Source organism: Ictidomys tridecemlineatus, chromosome 12, assembly GCF_052094955.1.
Source record: "Ictidomys tridecemlineatus isolate mIctTri1 chromosome 12, mIctTri1.hap1, whole genome shotgun sequence".
Taxonomy (NCBI): Eukaryota; Metazoa; Chordata; class Mammalia; order Rodentia; family Sciuridae; genus Ictidomys; species Ictidomys tridecemlineatus.
The window spans coordinates 10,331,595-10,348,620 of record NC_135488.1 but is presented as its reverse complement, the minus strand read 5'-3'; the positions used below and the strand labels follow the sequence as shown (position 1 = coordinate 10,348,620).

The 17,026-nt window shown below is 33.9% G+C and overlaps 1 pseudogene; it reads right to left on the bottom strand.

Moving 5' to 3' along the window:
• Positions 1–16,264: 16,264 nt before the first annotated feature.
• Positions 16,265–16,803, bottom strand: LOC144369533 (large ribosomal subunit protein eL24 pseudogene; annotated as a pseudogene).
• Positions 16,804–17,026: the final 223 nt, after the last annotated feature.

The following is a 17,026-nucleotide window of genomic DNA, read 5'->3' as shown; positions in this document are numbered from 1 at the left end:
TTCACCTGTGGAAACAGCCATGATGGTTAGGGTTAACTGCTGTCCTACATGTAAGACAAATTCTTTGCAGAGCTTCTTGTAGACCATCAAGAAGCTACATTTTAATTCTGTCTCCTGTGGAAAGAGCAAGTGCACCACAAAACCCACAATGATATCTGTGGTCTGAGGTTAGCTGAGCCTTCTGGAGAATTGTCTCCACAGGAAAAACCTGGAGTTGGTCAGAATATGCCAGAACAAATACCCATGATTGGGAATCCTCTAAACTTTTAGAACTTTACCACTTGAATGACCTACATGCCCTTTCCAAAATAATCTGGACTGTATTATTTCTCCTGACAACAGAATAGGTGTGATATTCAGATTACATACAAGTAGAAATAACAGAAAAATAACATTCACATCAATGTCAGTATTTTTTGGGCTCTGAATATTTCTTTTGTAATGTTACTGTTTTTGTTTTAGCCATCTGCCTTAGGTAGCCCATGTACCAGTAAATTCCATTGGCCTCCTAGTTCTTTTATGAAAATTACATACAAACATACTCACCAGGAATGTTTTGACACAAAGAGAAGTAAGAGTTACATTAATTAAGGAAGTAAAATAGTATATATTTTGTATTAGTATGCCATACCACAAATCTCTATATCTCCATCAGGCAAGGAGCTGTGTTTTTTCATACATGAAGAATATTCTAGTAAGAAATGTCTTTTCTTGCAGTAGGTCAGCCTTTCAATGCTGTTTAAAGGTGATGTGATCCAGTTGTACATTCATTCAGCCAGGGGGAGGGACAGTGAATGTGTGTCCAAATGGGCTGCATTAGTTTCACAGGGCTGATGTAAGACAATGCACTGATGGGGTTACATAGAAATTTATTTGTTCTAATTTTAGAATTTGTATATCAAGGTAATTGCTGGAATGATTTTCTTTGAGGTGCACTCTTTGACATGTAGATTGCCATCTTCTGTCTCAATGTTTGCATGACATTTTCCTGGGTTTCTCTGTGTCCTTAAAATTCAATTTGCTCTAAACATTAAAGTTTGAGACACACTTGATTATACTTGCTGGGACCATTTGCATATTAAGTGATCAAATTAAGACTACCAATGATTTGAAAATAATATCCTCACTTAATAGTCCTAATTCAGTCTTTAATAAAGAGCTGTTTTGAGAATAGCTTAATTATTTTTTCCCAGTGCCCATGTAATATTATTCTTCAGTATGTTGCATACCCTGAACTTTAAAAAAAGCACTTGCCTTCTCTTTGCAGCCCATTGTTCTATTCTTTGATAGATGTTTAGGTAGTGATTTGATCAGGCCTATTCTTTACTTGTGAAGCTGTGGGCTTTCCCTCCAATTTTTATTGAGCTATGATGGATATTCCTTTCTCTAATGACAAAACAGTAATCACAGCTTATTTTAATTTATTCTTTTATCTTATCATGACAGTTTTATTTACTTTTGTTTAATAGTAGCAATCTATTACAAAATCGTCACTTTGTGATTAGGTGTTCTTGCCTATCTTACATTCAATATATTTGTATAATGGTAGACAGGTTTTCTTTGTTTGGATATTTAAGTGGCTATCAAGAATATTTGGTATTTTTAAAAACTAGTTATGTTTAATCTAAAGACAATATTCTGAATGCAAAGGTGTCAAGGATAATAATTTCAAAAAAAATCATGAAATGATGTAATCTTGGAGTAAAATATATTTTTGCTGCCAAGTGGCTGCACTTATGTAAAGATTTATGAAGAATTTTTTTGTAAGTATAAGAAGAAGCTTTTTTGTTTTGATGTTCACAAAAGATATTTCTAAGACAATTTGCTAAATAGATTTTAATTGAAATTATGTAAGTAATTGTGGCATACACTTTTTTCTCCCCTAATTTAAAACCCATGGAATCTCCTCTTTAAGCCCAGTTTTTTATTTGTCCAACTAGGTCTACAAAAACAGTGTTTTAACGCAGACTGTTTTTAAGCTTATTTAGCATGTATTTCTACTTTTGTTATTGAAACAGGAATACAAACCTGAAATATATGTAAAAGTCATGTTTTAAAATTCTAAAATTACTAGTGACCTTAGAAAATGTGACAGCTGCTATCACTTTTCATTAGTAATTTATGAAAAGTAATTTATATATTCACTTTATATTGATTTTAATCATAACAGATGCTTTTCAAGTTTGGGTAAAACAAAAAAAATGAAGAATCAACATTTCATCATCTTAAAAAATTGTTAGGCTGAGCAAATGGTAGTGCAGAGTTTCATAGAACCATTCTGGAAGATACCACTAAGAAAATGTTCCAAACTTTTGGAGCATTTTACATAAATGTTCCACAGTTTGCAGTATTGAACACAGTATGATAGGTAAAGGTGTCAGAAGTGCTAGAGAGAAATTTGTACTAGGGATGGGGAGGTAGATGAAATTAAGCTTCTTCTTAATTTTTATCAATTACAGCATAATTCATGGAGAAATAATCATTCTAACTTGATAGCAAATAAATATCTATACACTTATTAACTTGTGATCTAGCTTTATTTTTAATATAATATTTATTCAAAAAGTGTGAAAGGATATAAAATGAAAAAAATTTAGTTTTATGAGGTTATTTTTTTTTAATTTGCAGATTAACTCCAAAGAGTGTTTAATTTTGAATGATCTAATGAAGTAAAAATACTGTTAAGGCTTTAGCTTCATGTACCATCGAACAAATGGTAGAACATTGTAGTGGTAGTTTTGTTTTTGTTGTTGTTGTTGTACAAAGAGATGAAATGAGACTGATTATGAATATTTACACATCTGCAAAGCCATTTAGGTTTCTAGTGTCCACCAGAGTGTCTGCGTACTTATTGGTTGGCTTGGTTATGAAACATTTAGAAAGCCCTTCACTACTTGTTTTACAAGCAGCTTTTTCATTTTTTTCGTACAAATCTTCATTAATTGCATGTATGAAATTAATCATCCAGCTAAGAAAGGGAGTATTACACTTACTACTCAGTGTATATATGTATGTTTTTGTGCTGTGTATGTGTGTGTGTGTGTGTCTGTGTATTTGGGCATGTGTATTATTTTAAAAATTTTATTCAGAAGTGAGGTAAGGGTTTCAATTCAGTCATGGCCTCTTCCTACACCTATTGTGCCTGGGATGTTTCAGAAGTCCTTACTAATATTGCAGGTATTTCTTTCTCTTTTCTATGCTGTGATTATTATAAGCCAATAAATAGAATAAATATATCTCAGAGATGTCAAGTTTTATCTCACTTATTGGCCATCTGTAGGCCTAAGTGAATAATCAGTGTTTTTTTTTAATTTTTTTTTGGCAAAAGCAGATTTTAAGTTCCTTAATATGAGAATTTGTGACCATTTAGCAGAACTTGTCCCCATGGGTATGACTACCAATAGAATATGTATGATATAATATGATGGCATGACTTGGTAATAGGAATAAAAGTAGTTTAACCTGATTTATTTATTTATAATTATATATTTTATACATATTTAATATACATATAATTATATACTTATATATTTATAATTTTGAATATATGAATCTCTCTGTCTCATATACATATATGTTTATAATATTGTCTTTAAGATAAGCAAGGTTTGGGGATGGTTTGGGGTGAGTGTAATGGTGAAAAGACCAAAGACAATTGCTGAATTTTTGACTTGAGCACTCTAGGGTAGTTGCTGATACCCAATCCTGTATGGGGAAGAAAGACCACATGAGGCAAGGAAAAGTGTGCTAGTCTTGAAGAAGGCTTTTGTGTTGATGTTGTGATTTCTTCTAGATATCCAATTGAACATGTCTGAAGGTGACAGGAGAGGACTGGGAAGAAAATGAATATTTGGGAGGCAGAGGAATTTGGAAAATACTGCCATGAGACTGAGCATGACCCTGGGTGTGGGTGAATATATAGAAGTACAGGGACCATTTTTCTGAGTTAGGGCTCAGAGAAACCTATATTTATCAATGGAGAAGAAAAGTCTATGAAAAAGGCAGAAAGCGAGAGCATCCAGTTAAGGAGATAGAAAACCAGGGAAATGTAATTACATGGATTTTTTGAAGAGGTGAATTTAAAAAGAAAGGCAGAACCTTGTGTTCTGGAAACCACTGAAAGTGAACTAGAGGGTGGCAAAGGAGAGACCTTGAGATTTGGCACCATAGTGGTTTATGATGATCTCAGTGAAATCCCTATTTTTAGGTTGTGGGAACTGAGGGCAATTGGATGATTTATGGAAAAATTAAGGTCAGCTTAGTGAAGGCAATAGCTGGAGATTGTTTTTCTAATTACGCAAAATGAGATAAAGGGAGACTTAGTCAGATGTTAACATTTATGATCTCTGAGATGTGGAAAGAGATAATTCATGCAATTGCTTATTTGTGGCTGCAGAAATCTTTTTTCTATTACCATGTCTGCTACCTACACCCTGAAGTTGATTTTTTAAAAGAAATATGGAAGCCACATAGTAATTTCTGGATAGTAGGAAGGATGATGGGGCAAGAGATGAAAGTAGAAGATAGATAATTAGATATGATCACTGTGTACCATGCATTTGGAGTTATTATGCTCAATTCCATTAACATATGCAATAAATATTTGTTAATTAAAAACAAATTAAAACTAATTATTCTATTTGATCACTGAAAGGTAGGCACTCAACACTGAGGGAGAGTGTATTCTTATGGTTTGTTTCCTGCTTGTGAAAACGGTCACTGTCAATCACCTGTAAAGAAAACTAATTAAATAAGTGGAGATTCCTTGGAAAGCTGGGAATGGAACCACCATTTGACCCAGCTATTCCCCTTCTCTGACTATACCCAACAGACCTAAAAAGAACATACTACAGAGACACAGCTACATCAATGTTCATAGCAGCACAATTCACAATAGCTAGATTGTGGAACCAACCTAGATGCCCTTCAACAGATGAATGGATAAAAAAAGTGGCATTTATACACAATGGAATATTACTCAGCACTAAAAAATAACAAAATCATTGCATTTTCAGGGAAATGCATGGCATTAGAGCAGATTGTGCTAAGCGAAGTTAGCCAATCCCTAAAAAACAAATGCTGAATGTCTTCTCTGATATAAGGGAGGTGACTCAAAACAGAGTAGGGAGGAAGAGCATGAAAAGAAGATTACCACAAAAGAAGGAAAAGAGGTGGGAGGGAATGGGAGGGAGAAGGGCAATTGCATGGAAGATGGAGGGAGATCCGAATGGTTTCACAAAATACATATATGGACATATATGACGGTTTGAGGGGGAAGGAAAGAAAAAAAAGAGAGAGAGATAAGTGTCCTAGTAGAATGGGTAGAGAGATGTGATGGGAGGGGAGGGAAAGGGAGGGGCATAGGGAGGGCAGAAGAATACAACTGACACTAGGATTTCTGTATGTATACACATGGATGTATAACCAATGTGATCCTGCAATCTGTACACATGGAAAAATGAGAATTAATACCCTTTTTGAATCAAATGTGTGATATGTCAAGATCATTGTATTGTCTTGAGCAACTAATAAAAAATAAAATAAAATTTAATCTTAAGTAAAGCTATACATATCAGTTTGTATTCCAAGTCAAATCTTTATTTCCTTGAACTGGGTGAGTTAATTCTCGCCAGTGGGAGAAAAATAGCTCATCTTTAAACCATTTTCAATGTTTTCAAGGCAACTGTGGCACAAATAATCAAAGTCTTATATTAATAATGTCAACTTACTGTCAACAGAATTGCAGGAAGCAAAAAATGAAGTCAAATGCAGGTGAAAAACTGGAAACTACAAATATATAAAAAATAAACCAAATAATTTTTTGTTATCAATTTCTAATTTTATTACATTTTACTGAAAAATTACATGATATTAATTTGATATTTTAACATGTGTTGAGACTTATTTTGGGGCCTATCCTATGATTTGTCTTGGAGACTGTTCCATGCACTGATGAGAAGAATGTGTATTCAAGTTTTCACAAGACAGCTGGACCTGCTAGCATCTTCATCTTGTGCATCACAGTCTCCAGAACTTTGAGAAAATAAAATTATGTTATTTGCTAAAAAGTAATAATAATTTTGGAAGGAATAGTATGGATTTGTAATGCCTTGTTGTCACAGCATGATGAGGTTACCTGATGGTCACTGAAATATTTAAAGTGCTACAGTCCATCCATTGTCAAAAGTCATTTGTGCCTGGTTCATTCTTTGGGAATGTAATACTTTTTCCTTATTCCTTCATTATTTGTTGCAATCAAGTCACTGAAACTGACCATCTATAAAATGAGAAAGATTCTAAGCTCCACATGTAGGAGGGCATGCTATTATTCTGCATTGTTTTGAACTCTTCTATATAAAAGAGTTGTCTGTTTCCATCACTTTTTATCAATGAAGTCTATTATGTTTTATCAGTAAATATATACTCATTTGCTGCTTTCACTTATAATTTATTGTAAAAGGTTTTTGTTTTATTGCTCATATTTTTCCAACTTTCACTATTTCAGGATCTTTTACCTTAGTTCTTATGTCACTTTTCAGAAATCCACATATGGGAGACCTTGGGAGACTCTCCTCCTACTCTTTCTTCTCTTCCTCCTTCATATGTTAAGGCTCATTTTTAATTTATCTTATGAGATGCTAGAATCAGCACTTTCTCCAGGGAAATATACCTTTTTACTGGTATTTTTAGGGAAACATGTAATTTTTCAGGTCCAATGCAAAATGAAAACTTAGACTCCCTGTCTAAAAGCAGGTGACCTGTGCCATTGACATCATGCCACAGAAATCTATTTCTTTCTTCTGTGATCTACTCATATATCATGGTACAGTTTGTCTGTCTTTTAATTGTCCTTTTTATTATAACATTTTTAATTATTAGTAAGACTTCTAACATTCATCTTTAAGTATACCACATCAATTCTAAATGCAAACTTACTAACAAGTCACATTGTAGAGCTTGCACATACATGTTGGATTCATTAATACCAAAGAAGTGAATATGTTACACAGAACCAGTGCAATTGTTTTTACTACACCTTGATAACTGTGAAAGTTTGTCCACCTGTTTTGTTAATGAGTTTGAAATAACTGGAAGAAAAGTGACTGTGGATCACCCTATTTTCCCTTATCCTCAGCTGGAGAGATGGGCTGATACAGTGAAGTACCTTGAGTAACAAAGCTGTCTTCTTTCTATATTTAAGTCTAATTCTGGTTGGACATTAATGTGTGGTCTCCCTGGGTTTTATCATTTTCCCTTTTTTTACTTACGTGTGGATAGGACATGGTCACATTGTACCCAAGTTTCTCTTAGCTCCCATATTTCATTGGCCCACTGGACTTCTATGTTGATGGGAATAAAATCTCAGTATGCATGAGGTGGCCAAATGCGATATACCTGCAGGTTACATTTGTGTGCTGTGTTCATACCTGTGGTCCATTGTCTTCTTTGAATTTACTTATGAAAAGTAAGTAGTAAGATATAATCAATAAAAATTATGATAGCAATAGCACAATATTAAATAAAGGACAGGTACACTTTGAGAAGGAATCCTTACTGTGTAGAAGAGCATCATGGGGCTAGGCCTCCTTTCTCTGTCTTCTGCCTCCTCCTCTCTCTCCAACATTCTTCCCTCCCTCCATCACTTGCTTCCTTCATTCCTCTCTTGCACAATAGTAAGAACACTAAGTAGGATATATGTACTCTGAAAACATATATAAGTGAACATTATAGTATTGTAAAGTGTAAGTACAGAAGTATTCTGCAAATATCTAGAAGTTGTTTATCTTATACAATTAAACTTTTATATCCATTGAAGATTAACACCCATTTTACCTGAACCACCTTCCTTTGGAAACAACATACTACTCTGTTTCCTTTTGTTTTTGCCACTAGGGATTGAATCCACAACACTTAGCCACTGAGCCACATCCCCAGAGTTTTTATTTATTTATTTATTTTTAATTTAGAGACACAGTCTCACTAAGTTGCGTGCTTAGTGCCTGGCTAACTTGATGAGGCTGATTCTTAACTTGTGATCTTGCCACCTCAGCTTCTCAAACCACTGGTATTCAAGGTATGTCCCAATGTGCCCAGCTCCTGTACTGGTTTTCATAGGGATTTTTGTGTGTGTGTTTTAGACTTTATACTCTTCTCAGGTGATGTGTAAGTAATTTCTATCATTCTAACAGTTAAAATATTTCCATGTCCATGAATTAGTGTGCTGTGCAGAAGCTTTTGGTTTAATAAAATTATACTAGTCTGTTTATGGTTCTGTCCCCTGTCATTTTACTGTCATAGCCAAAGCACCATTTCCTAAAGCAATGTTGTAAAGTGTTTCTTCTGTGTTTTCTTTAATATTTTGCTCACAAACTTATGCTCTTCTTTCTGTCTTTTTTTTAATTTAGATTGAAAAATAGCAACTTCATTTGCTTATGTGGTATAGCATGATATTTTGATTCATGCAACACTGTGTAGTGATCAAATCAGAGTAAAGTTCATATTTGTCACCTTAGTAGGATGGGAAGAGATTAGTAAATGAAACCCAAGCATTTTCTTCCAGGAATTTTACAGACTCACATCTCACTGTTATATATATATATATATATATATTTTTTTTTTTCTGACTTGATGTTTTGATATGGTGTAAGAAAAGTCTTGGTTTTCTTTCTTCCCCATGTGGACATAGAGTGTCCTCAGCACCATTTGTTAAAGAGACTATCCTTTATCCATTCTGTATTATTGACCCCCTCCTTAAAGATGATTGTGAAGTGAATTTCTGGGTTTATCCTTGTTTTTTTTTTTCTGTGCATTGGTCTGTACGTTGCCTTCTATTTCAGTACAACAGTGTTTTAATTTTTATAGTTTGCAATTTGTTTGATTCTATCTTTTTGGCATTTGTTACAATTATCTATACATAATAGTATAATGCATTGGCACAGCATGCATAAATGGAGTATAACTTCTCGTTTTTCTTGTTGTACATGATGTAGAATTACACCAGTCTTGTAATTATATAAGTATGCAGGGTAATAATATCTGATCCATTTCATTATCCTTCAAAACCTCATACCTCTTTTTCTCCCTACTCTTTTCTCTTTCTAATCCAAAGTGCATTTAATCTTCCCTAGTCCCTTTGATTGTGAATTAGCATCTGCACACCAGATAAAATATTCAGCACTTGGAACTTTTTTGTTGGTTTTTTAGCTTAGCATGGTATCCTCAATTTCCATTCATTTGCTGGCAAGTGGCATAATTTCATTCTTTTTAGGGTTGAGTAATATTCCATACACACACAACCCCCCCACACACATATGTGTGTGTATTTGTGTGTGTGTGTGTATGTATATGTGTATGTGTGTGTATATATATATATATATATATATATATATATATATATATATCACATTTTATTTATGTATTCTTCTGTTAAAGGGAGCTAGGTTGGTTCACTAGTTTAGACATTGTGAAATGACCTACTTTACATTGGTGTGACCACCAGCAATGTATGTGTGTACTTTTTCTCCTATATCCTCATGAACACTATTATTGCTTGTATTCTTGATAATTGTCATTATGACTACATTCTAGTGAAATGAAGTATTGAAATAGATTTGATTTGGATTTCTCTAATTGCTAAAAATGATGGTCTTTTTTATATGTTTTTTGATCAATTGTATTTCTTCATGTATGAAGTGTCTGTTCAGTTCCTTAGTCCATTTATTGATGGGTTATGTCTCTTTTTTGGCATCAAGATTGTTTAGCTCTTCATATATCTTGGAGATTACTGCTCTATTTGATGTGTGTGTGACCCCCTCCTTGAGGGGCGGGTTAGTGGCGGGAGGCTTGGGCTCCCAGTACTTGAAGAGGATGTGGCCCTGCCGACCCCCTCCCTGAGGATGCCCAAGACACAGGACACGGAGAGAGCATGGTCCCCAGGGATATCCCCTGGGGTTCCCAGAACTTGAAGAGGGCACTCTGGACTTTGACAAGCTGGACCCCCTGCTCCTTACGGGTTGAGCAAATGACGCCCCCTTAATGCTGCCTCTGTTCCTTCTCCAGCTACCTCTGTTGCCCATGCTTCCCTGTGTTGCACAAACCTGAGCGCCCTGGCTGCTCCTGTGTAAGCGGGCTCTTGGGGAGCAGCCTCCAGCCTGACTTTTATTTTATTTATTTATGTTTCTAATAGGGAAGAAACAGTTGTGTGTGCATGTGTGTTGTGTTTGTTTTTGAAAGAAATGTGAAGAAGAAGAAAAAATACTATGCCTTTTCCTTGCTCTGGCTACCCCCTTCTGTCCTTCTGACACTCCTGCCCCCTGCCCTTTTGTTCTTTTGTTTTTGTTTTTGTTTTGCTGTGGGTCCACATTCCTGTTTGTAATCCTTTGTTCTCCCAGTTTTCTGTTTTCAGAATAAGTTTCCCTTGTGTTTAGGATAGACAGCTTTTATAGATATATCTCTATTATACATAGTTTTCTAGTGTTTTGACCATGTATTCAGTCAAATGCTTTTCCTGCAATTATTGAGATAATTTTCTGATTCTTGCCTTTACATCTATTTACTTGAAAAATGTTTATTTATTTTCATGTGTTGAACCAACCCTGCATCACCAGGACAAACCCTACTAATCGTGTTGTAATATCTTTTTAATATAATTTTGTATGTTGCTTGCCATAATTTTAATGAGAATTATTACATCTTTGTTCATCAGGAATACTGGTCTGAAATATTTTTTCCTTGATTTGTCTTTATCTGGTTTTTGCATCAGGTTAATAATAGTTTCATAGAAGGAGGTTAGAAGGTTTTGCTATTTTATTTTTCATAAAATAATTTTAGAACAATTGGTGTTCATTCTTCTTTCAACTTCTTGTAGAACTGGGCTGATAATTCCTCTGATACTGGGTTTATCTTAGTTGTTAGGCTTGTGATAAACCTGGCTTGGGAGAATCAATGTAGTACACTCAAGACTTCAGGCTTTAGAGGAGAAATGACTACCCTAACATTAGCTTGCTTTGACAAATGTTAGTTGTCAAAAAACAATATATTTTTAAACATTTTTTGTTTTCACCAGGAGAGGACTGACACCTCCAAGACTCTTTTCTTTAAAATGTGTGTGTGTGTGTGTCTCCAGAGTTTTGTGGTCACTTAGTAAAACTGCATTAAATAACACAGCCATGACTCCAATTTGGGTATTTTACTCAAGGTTTTTAGACCAGATCTTAAATTTTTGATCCAAAGAACACTTAAAGTAGCTATAATTTCTATCAGAGTATCTACAAGGAAGTATAAAATGATGGGGTAAAATATTTTAATAATCTAACTCTCCAATATTATCAAATTTATTTCCAATGGAATTTAATGTTATTCATACTCTTGACATAATGCTCCTGAAATAAAGGTAAAAAGCTTTGAAATAAATAAAACACATGAGGATCACTCAAGGAAAGTGACAGAGTCCCATGGGAGCAGGATGTATATCATGAAATGCTTCTGAATTAAAAGCTAAGTTCCATGAGAAGTGGAATCAAAAATTTTCGTGCACGCACACACATTTGGATAATTACTATAGTAAAATATTTACGTGTTTGTAAAGTAGGAGAATATAAGAAAATCACAGTGTTAAGAAATAGGAAAATAAGGGAAGCACTATCATAAACATCATGCTGAATTTAGCTGGAAATTCAAATGTGAAGCCTAGAGATGTTTTGTAGAAAGCAATGAAGTTAAGCAAATAGACCATCAGTTCTCTTGCTGCTGAGGACAGAATAGAAGGCAATAGTTTACACACATATTTTTAATAAATTCAATAAAAATTCTTCATTTCAAGGGAAACTAATAAACCAGGCTGTGGTAGAAGAAACTTTCAAGTTGAACTTGTTAAACTGTTCTTCAGACATCTATGACTGAGAAAGGAAAATGACAATTTCCCATGAATAAATTCAGTAATAACAGAAAGTCTTCTCAGATAAATGGCTACACTTTGAATAATGCTGCAGTATTCCTTAACTCTGGTGCCTCATCTAGAATAGTCACTCAGTGCCTGAAAGACTCATGGGTACAAAGTAGGTACCCAGGACTTTGAGTTTTCTTCAAGAAAATTTTTCTTTTTTTCCCAAGCTTTGGCCATCCTGATATCAATGTATGGATTGAGATATTTGGGGCAAAGTTGTACTCTGATGATCCAATTACCTTTCTCTTTAAAATTACCAAAAAAAACCTTCTATACAAAATGCTTACTTTAAGAGTAGAGGAAGGAGACTAGGGAGAAGGAGAAGGGAGAGAAGAGGAGGAACTGGAGCCTGAAATGGAGTAAATTATATCCCATGCATTTATGATTATGTAAAAACAAACCCAACTATTATGTACAATAATACAAGCAAAAAGTATATATGTAGAGGATGAAGTTGGGACTCAGTGGTAGAGCACTTGCCTAGCATGTGTGAGATACTGGGTTTTATTCTCAGCACCACATATAAATAAATGAATAAATAAATATCCATCAAAAAAAAGAAAAGAAAATGCTTACTTTACTTGAACACCCAAAGTCTGCTGTCATTCATGAAATGAATTTAAATTGTCTTTGAAAAACATATTTCTTTAAAGTTTTCAGTGAACAAAATCATTCTTTGGTATTTGGGTAAAAAATAAGTAAAAATTCATTTGAAATTTTAAATATTTTTCAAGAAAAGACAAAATAATTTTAAATTATCATAAACTGCTTTTATTACAGAAAAGTCAGTAATGTGATAGAAAATAATTTGGTTTTTATTTCTGTTGCCATGTTTCTTTTTCTTTTTTTTTTCTTTTTCTTTTTTTTTTTTTTTTTTGTGTTCCTAGCAAAACAATGTAAGGCCTCTCACTATACCCCAGATATATATGGCTTGGTGTATAAGAATATAAATTTTTATAAATCCCAAACTAATGTTTCATGTGAGTGCGTATACTCTTACAATATATTTTCAGGTCTTTCAATTGAAAACAGTTTAGAGTAATGATACCCTATATAAATGGATATGCTTCTCATAGAGCTTTATTTTCCAAATGACTTGTTTCTGAGAAGTAAATATGAAGAATGAACTGAGACATCTTCTCTTAGAAAGAAATGAAGGAAGGGATGGAAAATGAGAAAAAATAAGAAAATAACCAATGAAATGAGGAAGGAAGAAAGTAGACAAGAGAGAAAGGAAGGAAGAAATTTAACTAATGGTTTTTCTCATTTGGGAATGGAGATAGGTTAAAGCACCTTCTTCCTGATGCAGCCAGTTTTTCTTTCAATTTCCCCTTTCCATTGTAGTCTATCTTCTCATTCTCTCACCCTTATCATATTGAATATTTAGCAGATATACATTGTCATTATGAACCAATCTGTGCTTGAAGATAATTTCTTCAGCTACTGTACAGTCCAGCTTGTCCATGAGCATGTAGTTTAAAAACTGTGGAAAAAAATACTGATGCCAGTCATGCAGGATTTTCTATTTCCCATTCTAGAAACCAAAATGAGAACCTCTTCTCTGTTAACCTTGTCTGAGAAATGTAAGGGAAGGTCCTGACTGGCCCTGATCATATCCAACTCTACTAAATATTGTTGTGAGCATAATGGAACTTGATCTGGAAAGATATGACTCACAGACCATGTTATCTGTTTCTGGTAGGTTAGTGTTAGTAACTACCATAGCTCAGAATTGGAAGATCAACATGGGAAGTGTTAAGTATTATTTTAAAAAATGAAAAAAGATTATGGAGCTCCCAGTATCACCAAATGCCTATTATTTATCTGATCAATAGGACTGTGTTTCTCAGTAATATCACCCACAATTTATCTGCCCCTTAATGTGTATCATCAAACCCCTTTACTTGGACTATCTTCATTTATTTCAACCAGAAGTATATTGGGTAAGAAAAAGAAAGTAATCTCATTTTATAGGTAGCGTATTGGAAGTGAGGTGGACTTAAAAAATATATCAGATAATTTTCTCATGAATATGAGTTTAGTAAAATAAGTTTAGAACATCTTTTTATTAGTATTTTATGATTTACTATCTGTGGAGCAGAGTGATAAATAATTATTTTTATTGATGTATAAGCATCTTTTTAATGTAAGGTACTAGTTTATTCACTAAGGGCTTATGTTCACTGTTCTCTAAGAAGATAATTAAAACAGAAAAAAATAGATTTTCTTGAATTTCTTGTTGGAAAATATCAGCAAAACTTTGCAGAAAAATGTCAAAAAAAGAAAGAAAGAAAGAAAGAAAGAAAGGGTTGTTGGAAATTATTAATTATCAGTACAAATATTATTGTTGAGGGCCAGTTCTAGGGCCAGATATTTTTGAGGCTAGAAATATCACCAAGCCTTCTTTGATTGTTTTAATGAACAGACTTTATTTTTTTATTTTTTTTTTTAAAGAGAGAGTGAGAGGGGAGAGAGAGAGAGAGAGAGAGAGAGAGAGAGAGAGAGAGAGAGAGAGAGAGAATTTTTAATATTTATTTTTTTAGTTCTCGGTGGACACAACATCTTTGTTGGTATGTGGTGCTGAGGATCGAACCCGGGTCGCACGCATGCCAGGCGAGCGCGCTACCGCTTGAGCCACATCCCCAGCCCCGAACAGACTTTATTTTAAGGAGAGTTGTAGATTTACAGAAAAATGAATCATATAGGACCATGTTCCCATATGCCTTCCCTATTCAGAGTTTCTACTAATATTTTTTTGTATATTACTGACAAACATTTGATGTAAGTACAAAATCAAAATATTTTGCCAATAGTGATGGTACAAAATAATTATTAATGGCAATAATTTAGTTATATATTAATAAATTTTACAATTTTTAAAGCATTGAGAAAGAATAATGTTAATTTTCATCATAATGGCATCTTTCAGAGTTGCTTCACCATGCCAAAAGTTCCTGTTCTTCACCTCTTTAACATCTACTCTGGCTGATTTCTTGGCAATGTTTACCATTTTTAATGTTTGAGTTTTCCAGAATGTCATAAATTTGGAATGACACGAATATGGCATTTTAGACAATATATTCTTTCTGGCAATATGTATTAATGATGCCTCCATGTGTATTCATGTTTGATAGTAAATTCATTTTATGAAATTTTTTGAGTGACCCTCCAGTGTTTGGATGTATCAAAGTGTTTACATTAATAAGAGGTAAATGGCTACTGAAATCTCTCTTAGCTGCTTTCTTTTCTTGGCAATCATGAGTGAAGAAGTTGTGGACCTTTGTATCTTGGTTTTGTGGACACTTGTATGTGGACATAGCTTTCAATTCCATCGAATTAACACTGAGAAATACAATTAGCGGGCCATATTAAGTGTATATTGTGATTTTTAAGAAGCTACCAAACTGTCTTCCAGAGTTGCTGTCCAATTTTGCTATCTCAACAGCAATGTATGAGAGTTCTTCTTGTTCCCTATCTTTGACAGCTTTTGATATTGTCAGGTATAAAATTTTATAAATTTTTATAATTCTGTTTAATTTGTAATTTCTTTTTTTTCTCCCCAAGCCTATTTATTATACCCAACAATTAGAATAATGCCTGAATTTTACATGCACAAGAAAGAAAATTAGTAATCCATTAACTTGGATAATTGGGGATGAAGAAAATGTTGACATGCACCGTAATTTTACCTTGAGAAAGCTTGTTTAAGACATGGCTTATGCATTGTTGTATCCTTGAAACTCAGCACAGTTGGGCAGATAATAAAGACATCTATAGAGTACAAACCTGTTCACAAATTATAATTTTTTTATCTCATTACACATTTATTGATCATAAGGCTACTGAGCAGTTTTATTTTATTTGGCACAGCTCTTTCAAAAGTCCTAGCTCAACAAACTAGGACTGGGAATAGGTAAAATATACTCTTATTCAGTGTCCCTGGTTTCAGAGACAGAATATATAGCCAAAATACAAAGGGGGATGCTATTTTCTGAGAGTAAGAGATTAATACAGCTATCAATTTTTGGCACCATCAAATCAGATAATAGCAAATGGTGGGAGAAGGGGGGTCCCAATGTATAAGTCAAACCCAATAAAAAAACAAATGTGCCCGTCATGGATAGATAAATGACAGGAAAAGAGCATTTGAATAGTAAACTTGGATTAAATCTATGCAAGATTCCACTACTTTCAGTTGCTGTAGTGTGTCCTAAACACATCAAAGCAAAGCTAGCATTAAATAATACATCTTTATTGCCTTATTTTAACATTTTTTCAATTAAAAGGGTTACATCTTTATTTTAAAATCTCATCTGCCAATTTACCATTTTCCACCAACTTGGGGAGCAGAAAACGTCTCAGGTTTCACAGTCTTTTTCTGAGGTGTTGCCTTTGTGGGAGTCTTAGCAGCAGCCATTGCCATCTTTTTAAATGCCTGCTTAGCCTTTTTGTTTGTTTGTTTGTTTTGCTTGCCTGGCAGCCTAAGAGCTTGCTTTCATTGAGCCTTTTAAACTTCTGGTTTCTGATTCCTCTTGGCCATGATATTCATAAGGAATGCACCAGTGATGGCCCTCTGAAATTTGGCTTCAGGTTGGGTTCTCTTCTTTTTAATTTCTTCTGACTGGCTTTTTTTGTGCTTTCTTCTGTAGAGGACAGTACAGTTTAGCTGCTGAGGATTCCTCTTGGATAAGAAAGCCAACTCATATTTTGCATTAAGAAATTGGAAAACCTTTCCGTCAGTCCTTGCATAGTGACTCCTGTATATGGGGTATATCTTGTACCCACTAAAACTGCACAGCTTGACCTTCATGGTGGTGGCTGCTCTGTAATTTCTTAATGACATATAATATTCAGCATCTTTCCCTATGCTTTCCAAATATATTTTTTTTTCTGAGGAATATATTTATTTCTTTCATTCAAATTTAAAACAATTGTATTAGGGTAATACTGAAATACAATAAACTATACACATATAATTCATACATTGTCATGTTTGCAGATACCTATTTACCAGTGTAACAATGATCACAATTAAGTTTTTAACATTGATAGTTTATGCAGATGGTTCTTGGTGCCCTGTTG